The sequence below is a fragment of the Ixodes scapularis genome, unplaced genomic scaffold, assembly GCF_016920785.2.
Source record: "Ixodes scapularis isolate PalLabHiFi unplaced genomic scaffold, ASM1692078v2 PGA_scaffold12__126_contigs__length_90152505, whole genome shotgun sequence".
In the NCBI taxonomy this organism is placed as follows: domain Eukaryota; kingdom Metazoa; phylum Arthropoda; class Arachnida; order Ixodida; family Ixodidae; genus Ixodes; species Ixodes scapularis.
The window spans coordinates 66,089,813-66,097,073 of record NW_024609838.1 but is presented as its reverse complement, the minus strand read 5'-3'; the positions used below and the strand labels follow the sequence as shown (position 1 = coordinate 66,097,073).

Below are 7,261 nucleotides of genomic sequence, written 5' to 3'. Positions count from 1 at the left end.
GTTAAAATAAAACGAACTCCCGATCGGGTTACCGAGCACAATGATAGTAGCGGCCCGAGCGCACCCTCTTTGCAGGAATGATCATGACCAAAGCACATTTCCAGTGAATGTGGGATGAGACGATGTGTGTTGCAACACAGTCTCATCCCAGATGAACCTTTTTGATCGTCAGATTCTCAGACCTGAAAACTTAAAATAAAATTAAATTAAAATTGAAAATGATGAGCGAATGTTTACTTTCTACATACACATGAAAGCATTCATTTGGTGGCATTCAGTAAGTTGTCTGTGCAATTGTTAACTACAACAGTCCCATATGTAAACAGTTTTTGTGTCTGCATGGGCTTGTGTCGTGTAAACCGAACTGCACGGTGAACACCCACTGCTCAATAACATTTGTTGTTCATTGAGGTTGGTTGTTTGTTGGTTCTTGGCATTTGTTGCTTAAATGAGACCGCGGCTTACGAGTCCACAGAAATATACAATAATGTAGGGAACATACGCCGATACCATAGCATTCGCAGATTGACATCCTTCGGCAAGCAGCAGAGTGTACTGAAAATACAACTAGTACCAAAGTCCATAACTTACAGCATACCACCCGAACCGGACTGATGCCTGCAGCCATCTAAAAGAGACTTTCTGAAGCTTAAGATGTGCGCGAAGGGACGTTATCCACTCACGACAAAAAGCTGTGTGTACATCTGAAGAAGAGTGTCATCATACACACCACTTTCTATCGAAAACAGTAGTCTGAGCATTAATAGAACATACACTACTCCACAAACCACTCCCACATTTTCTATTCAAACAATAATTGTCCTGTATTGTTCTTCATTTTTGTCTTATGTAGGTACCAAAAGGCCCACTTCTGGACTAGGAACTCGATGCAGCGGGCCTAGGCACTTTCCGTGCCTCGACATGTGCTCGCAGCACACACCTGAATGGTCAGCTATGATGATCACTGGTGAAGTTGCACTGCAAAACTTGGCCCACCTGCAGAACGAGCCACTTCCCGCTCTAACAGTCCCACCCCCCACTGACGATGCTGAAGGCAATCTCAACTCCCATCGACTCCAGACCCTGTGGACACATTCAACGGGGCATGGGTGCGGGCTCAACTCGTTGTGTGGTGTTTCCAGGAGGAACTGAATGCAGAGCATGTCCTTTTTAGCGTAGGTCACCGAAGAATCAAGTCACTGGCCATGTTAAAGCTCAAAATGCAATCGGGCCAGAAACAAATCAACCTTATACAATGGCCACACACTTTCTAATTTGAACCGAAACAAATCCGCCGGTTTCTCAGCTAGTTGGTCACCTCAGATTGTTGCAATGTCTTTGTTCTACTCAGGTTCCCGCAGGACGACAGTGTTTGAAACTATGCTGGTGGTTGCTGTCTTACCAATCTTCCAAAAGAAGCAAGACCAACTTGCCCTCTTTGTTGTGGAAACATTTTGCTCGAGAACAATTCAATATTTGTCATCACACAAAGCAGGGGGGTAGCAGGATACAAAGAAAGTGAGAAGCTTCAGGTAATTACATTAAAATAACTCAAAATTTTGCCGTGTTCAGACTCGAGACTTTTCAGCGAGTTGTTCAGTGCACATTTGTTCAAAATAAACTTATACACGTGAATGTCTGAAATGATGTCTTGCAGCTGTGACCCCACATGAAAAGTTTTCGGTTAGAATAAATATTACAATAGCGCAGCAATTCCTTGTGAGGACACCTTCGGATGTTAGGCAGTCAAGGGTGTCCTACCTAACAGTTACTTAAACAAGCATGCGGAGCCCATGCACTCAAACTGATGGCATCACACTACGTATTACTGAATGCGAGCATGAATGAGGTGAGCACCGTACCAGGGTTTAGCTGGAACCGCTGCTCAATTACTGTATCACTGTGTGGCCAGCTGCAAACTTGGGCCCAATTGCTACGTCGGCACTGAAGTAGTGTGCAGTGAAAAGGCAGTGAAGTCAAATTTGGGGGATTTACGTGCCAAACCAACGACAGGCATCCGGCACGCCCCAGCAGAGAACTGAGGATTAATTTTGACCACCTGGGGATCTTTGGACAAGCAACCAAAAGCTCTGTGACACGGCGCCACCTCCGCAATGAAGAGGCAGTGGGCAAGCCTCGTCAATGTGGTGTCGAGTTTACTCTGGTAGGCGGTGCAAGTTCATAGAGGATTGCGAGGCACAAACCCCTGGACAGGAAATGAGACGTCTTAACTCAATGAAAACTATGGCAAAACTCTGTGACAACAGCATTTAATGAGCGAGGCTGCACATGGACTACACACTAATAAAAGAGACATTACATAAATAATAGTGGCAATGTTTAGGAAACACCTGGCTGTACATTCAAACAGATTCCTAATATCCATCAAGGGGATCAGTGGTCAACTGCATTAACGGATCACAGCTTGGAGCACGTGGAGTGAAAGCTCGCACAACTGAACATAGGAATCTTGAGTTCAATCTCTGCCTCTGCCTGTATCGATGTGGATGAACATTGTAACAGCATGCGGTTGTGTATCACTACCTTGATTTAAGTTAAAGACCCCAGGATAGATGTGGTACGACACTGGCTGAATATCTCGTCTACAGTGGAAATAAGTTGCTCACTGGGGCTGACTAACTTCCCGTTGTCTAAACATACAAACATTGTAATTAGTAAGAAAAAAAATACTCGGTAACTTTTTAAGTTTCAAAAGAATAGATTTAAAGCTGACATAACTGCCCTTTTGCATAAAATGTTCACTAAGAATAGCGAATCGAGAAACAAGTTAAAAAAAATGCTAGGCTTTAACGAACGAGATATGGTCAACACTTGTAACAACTTCAGGTCAGGGATAAAATGAAGCAAGTTACAGACTTTAAAAAAGCATTCTTAAACACAAAAGAGAGTGGTAATTACTAAAGAGGAAGATGAAACAAATCGAACAAATCAGCCTACTGTTGTGGCTGGGCCCCGAGAACAAGCAGTTGTTGCAGCGTGATTAGTTTGTTGAGCTGAAGCAGCTCAAGCTCGAACCAGCTTGTTACACTGCTGCTGATGGAAAACCTGGGCCTAAGTCTGTTAATAGACAACCTGACACTGACGTAGCTCCACCTACAGCAGGTGCAGCTCCTCCAGTCGGTGCGGCCTTTAGTTGTCTTCACTCGGACAACCACACGTGGCGGCTGAGGAGGTAGAGGAGGTGGGGGCTTGGTTGGTGGCGCAGCAACCGCAACCTCCATGATGCCACCCCAGTCCAGCAGCGGTGAGGCAGGTGAATCTAGGCAAGCACAACACATTGACACCGAGTGTTAGAGGCACGGTGAAGACACCGGAGAACTGCTAGAAACTGTTACAACAACCCCATTACAGAAATGTTAAATGCCAACTGTTGGTAAACATGAAAGTTTTCCTTCCTTTTTCAGACCCTTTCCTTTCCGTGATACTGTCAGCAGCGGCAGGGCAGACTCCAAATGGTGATACCATCAAAAGAAACAGCGCTGTTATCTCGGACCTTGTTGGCCCTCGGGCACACGTGGTGTATTTGTCAATAAACATGTCATTATCCAGACCCAAGGAATTTACCGTGTTCCTACGTGACACCCCTAACCAGTCGCATTCATGAAAATGTGGCTCATTGTCACAGTTTTTAGCGTTCCTACGAGACAGTATGCCAAAATCGAAATAATAAACGGAAGAGCATAGACAGATTTTTTTTATAAATAAACATTGGAAGCTGTGTGATCAAGTAGTAACCAACCTCCATGGGTACGTAGCAAATGCAATCGAAAACTTTTACCAGGCATCATGCCAGTCGTCATGCTCGTTCACTGTGGCGTCGGGAATGGCGGCTGGCAGCATTGAAAGCACCGGCCAACCAGCGCAGGCGCTGCCACTGCTGTACGGGCTTGGCAGCCGCATTGCCATGTGGAACACCAGTGCCCCCACAAGATGGAGGGACGGGCCCATTGTTCAGCGGGTGCGATACCAGTGCCCCCTCCTGCAATGAAAGGCCAAAGAATATCCTGTGACAGCATCCATGAGTTGAGATGTACAGAGCACAACGCAGAAAGAAAAACAAATCATACTACAACTTATGCGGCACAATTTGTTTTCGACACTTAACTGCAAGAAATAAATGCGAAACAAGTGATGTCATACCTGTGCTGTTTCTTGATATGCATGGAAAATACTGGAGTAGCTTAATGTGATCATTGACAACAGTCATATTGTAGACACAACTTTTCAAATCAATAATGTATACTTCTACCCATATTAAATTTGTGCCAGCTTAATCATGCCAGTACAATGTGCTGGTTAACCTAGCAAATAAATGACAATGGTTGCACACTAACATGGACACCCGAAAAAAGGCATCTGTCAACAACTGGACTCCAGCATGTCTCACGTTTACATGATGGCATTTCTTCAGAGGTTAAAATTAAGAAATGAGAGCTGGTAGTCAATTAAACCTGCACAAGATTTTTTTTTTCTTCAAAAGATTAGCACACAAGGAGATGAGGTGCTAGGTCCAATTGACATAGTTACTTAGCGCAACTTCTACGTGCACTAGTGTCAGTTTCGTGCGTCGCGTTTTTTTTTGTTTTTGTTTTTGTTTTTTTATACGTCCAGGTTGCCTCTCTAATCTCAAGAAAGGGGCCGGAGGCTAAGGTAGTGTGGCGCAACCAGAATGTTCGCAGCGTAATTTTCGCTTGGATATAGCACAACACGCAAAGTAAGTTGTCGAAGTCGGCACAAGAATCACCAAAGATAGCGCCAATTCACCGTCACTGCCCACCTACGGCCTCGACAGTAACGTGCTTGACTAGCTGCAGGTGGCCACAGCAAAGTCCCTTCCAGAGTTATTTAGTACACACGTCCTGTCATGTGATTTTGCGAACCCGTTGCGTTATTCTGCCCAAATATAAAAATTGCTTACACACCTGTTGCGTGGATGCCCCGATTCTTCTCGAAGTCTGTTTTCTTCCACTTGGGTTTACCGTTGTCCCAACACTCGTGGGCGGACATGCGGCTGGCACTTATACTTGGTGCAGACTCTTCTACGCGTTAATTTTAGCTTCTTTCGGGGAGTTGTTAGTAGAACGACGAAGAAGCTCCCCTCCTTCGTGGAACCACTCGCCCCTTCTTGTCACCTTCGTTGAACGACATCGTTGTTGGGCAAGGCACTCTAGTAGGACTCTGAAGAAAGAGGAAGGGTGAAAATGCTCGTTCTAGGCGGTGACAGCGAAGCAGATAAGCGGTGAGACGAGGTGAGACGGCGAAGAACGGGCGAGACGCAGAGACGAACGACGGTAGCGAGCTACAGCTGCCTCTACGACGCAAAAGCTGGAGAGCGGCCGCCACCGTTGCCAGACTGGAGAACGCTTGTGGCTGTTTGTCCGAAAACCGGCCGCAACGCATAAAACATGTGCGCTGCGAAGCAGAAATCTTGCAGACTCCCAATTCAATGTTAGAAAATGTGTCCCTTCAAATAAAATGAACTAATATGTTCATAATTCACACCACAATATTGTTTTCAACTTCGTTTTTTACTACAACCTCGTAACCAGACGCCTTTCACGTCTCCTCGAGTTTCCTCGAGTGGAGGAAGTGTTCTCGAGGAGCTCCTCAGCCGAGCAAACGCCGAGGCGCGTCTGTGAAGCCCGATGGCTCCTCGAGTGGAGGCGAGCTGCTTTCCTCCACTCCAGTGAGTCGAGGTGGAGTGTCGAGTCGAGGCCCGTTTAAGAATACGGCCGTTAGCCTTGATACTTGTACGTCGAAGCTCGTCTGCATTGAATGTAAGCATGACTTGCTAATAGAGTTCTTAAGGCATGACCTCACTGTACCTCTTTTTACAAGCTTGGAATGTGCAGATATCCTCTACCCGTATTGACGTCGGTAACCAAGGTTCTCCTCAGAGAAATCAATCTCGGTAGCGCCGCAAAAATACCCAGAGACAGGACAACCAGACCGGTAGTCGTGCCATATATGTATAATCTATCTCATTGTGTAAAGAAAATAGCAAACAGAATAAATGTGAATGTAGTGTTTTCAGTACCACACAAACTTCACAGCCTCTGCAAAAAAGTAAACACCTCCTCAATCAGCACCGTCAGCTGCGCAAAAAAACACAGATCCAACTTCGTCCCATGTGTAGAAAAAAAAATCCTCAGAGAAATCAATCTCGGTAGCGCCGCAAAAATACCCAGAGACAGGACAACCAGACCGGTAGTCGTGCCATATATGTATAATCTATCTCATTGTCTAAAGAAATTAGCAAACAGAGTAAATGTGAATGCAGTGTTTTCAGCACCACACAAACTTCACAGCCTCTGCAAAAAAGTAAACACCTCCTCAATCAGCACCGTCAGCTGCGCAAAAAAACACAGATCCAACTTTGCCCCATGTGTTGAAAAGGTAGTCTATTCGTTTCCCCTTTCCTGTGGAAAAGAGTACATTGGATAGAAGGGGCGGTGTTTAAACGACCGCCTGCGAGAGCACAACAACAACATTGCCAATGCCAACTCCGGTCACCTAGGTATTCACTGTAGGGATTGTGGCTGTTTTGCGCGATGGGACAACTGTGCTGTGTTAGGCAGGAGTAAAAACCAGCTCACGCGAGAAATGATAGAAGCGGAGAACATTGCAAGACGGGAAGCCCAGTGCGTTAGCACTCCGTCCTTAACTTTATCGAAGAAAGAACTACATTATTTAGACAGAAGGTGTTTAAGACAGTAAGCCAGTATAACCACAGATTTTTGTTTACATCTGATATTACTTAACAACTAATTTCTGTAACTCTTGGACTTTTTGCATCATTCAAACTATTTACGCCGAGAGTGTAGTCGACAGTAGGCCAGCATATCACCTGGTTTATACCTGTTCGTGATTAATTTTGTAATTATTTTTGTAATTTTCGTAACTCTTGGACCTCTGGTGTATTACTATTATTCTCCTTTATTTTCCTTTTCTTTGTCTTCTATTCATCTGTTTTCCTTTTCTTTTTGTTTCGCTTTCCCCCCTTTGCCTTGTCTTTCCCCTTTTCTTCCTTGGCAACCTATTCCTTGGGGTCGAAGAAGAGGAAGGTTGAAATACAAATCAGTTGATAGTTCAGCGCTGTGTGAGTGTGTTTTTTTGTGTGTTTTGATTTTGAATAACTGTCTACTTGCGCTGGTACGTAATGATGCCTAAACTCGTTGACCAGAAATCTGCTAGCAGGTGCAGAAATCCTGGTTGCTCGCAGAGAAAAAGTTTCGTTGCT

General features: G+C 45.0%; 1 long non-coding RNA gene across 1 annotated transcript; it reads right to left on the bottom strand.

Moving 5' to 3' along the window:
* Nucleotides 1-2,715: 2,715 nt before the first annotated feature.
* Nucleotides 2,716-5,052, bottom strand: LOC115319482. Its single transcript, XR_006077525.1, has 3 exons — nucleotides 4,944-5,052; nucleotides 3,800-4,000; nucleotides 2,716-3,280 (listed from the first exon to the last, which is right to left on the bottom strand). It is a non-coding gene; the product is annotated as an uncharacterized LOC115319482 (long non-coding RNA).
* Between the last annotated feature and the right edge of the window lie 2,209 nt (nucleotides 5,053-7,261).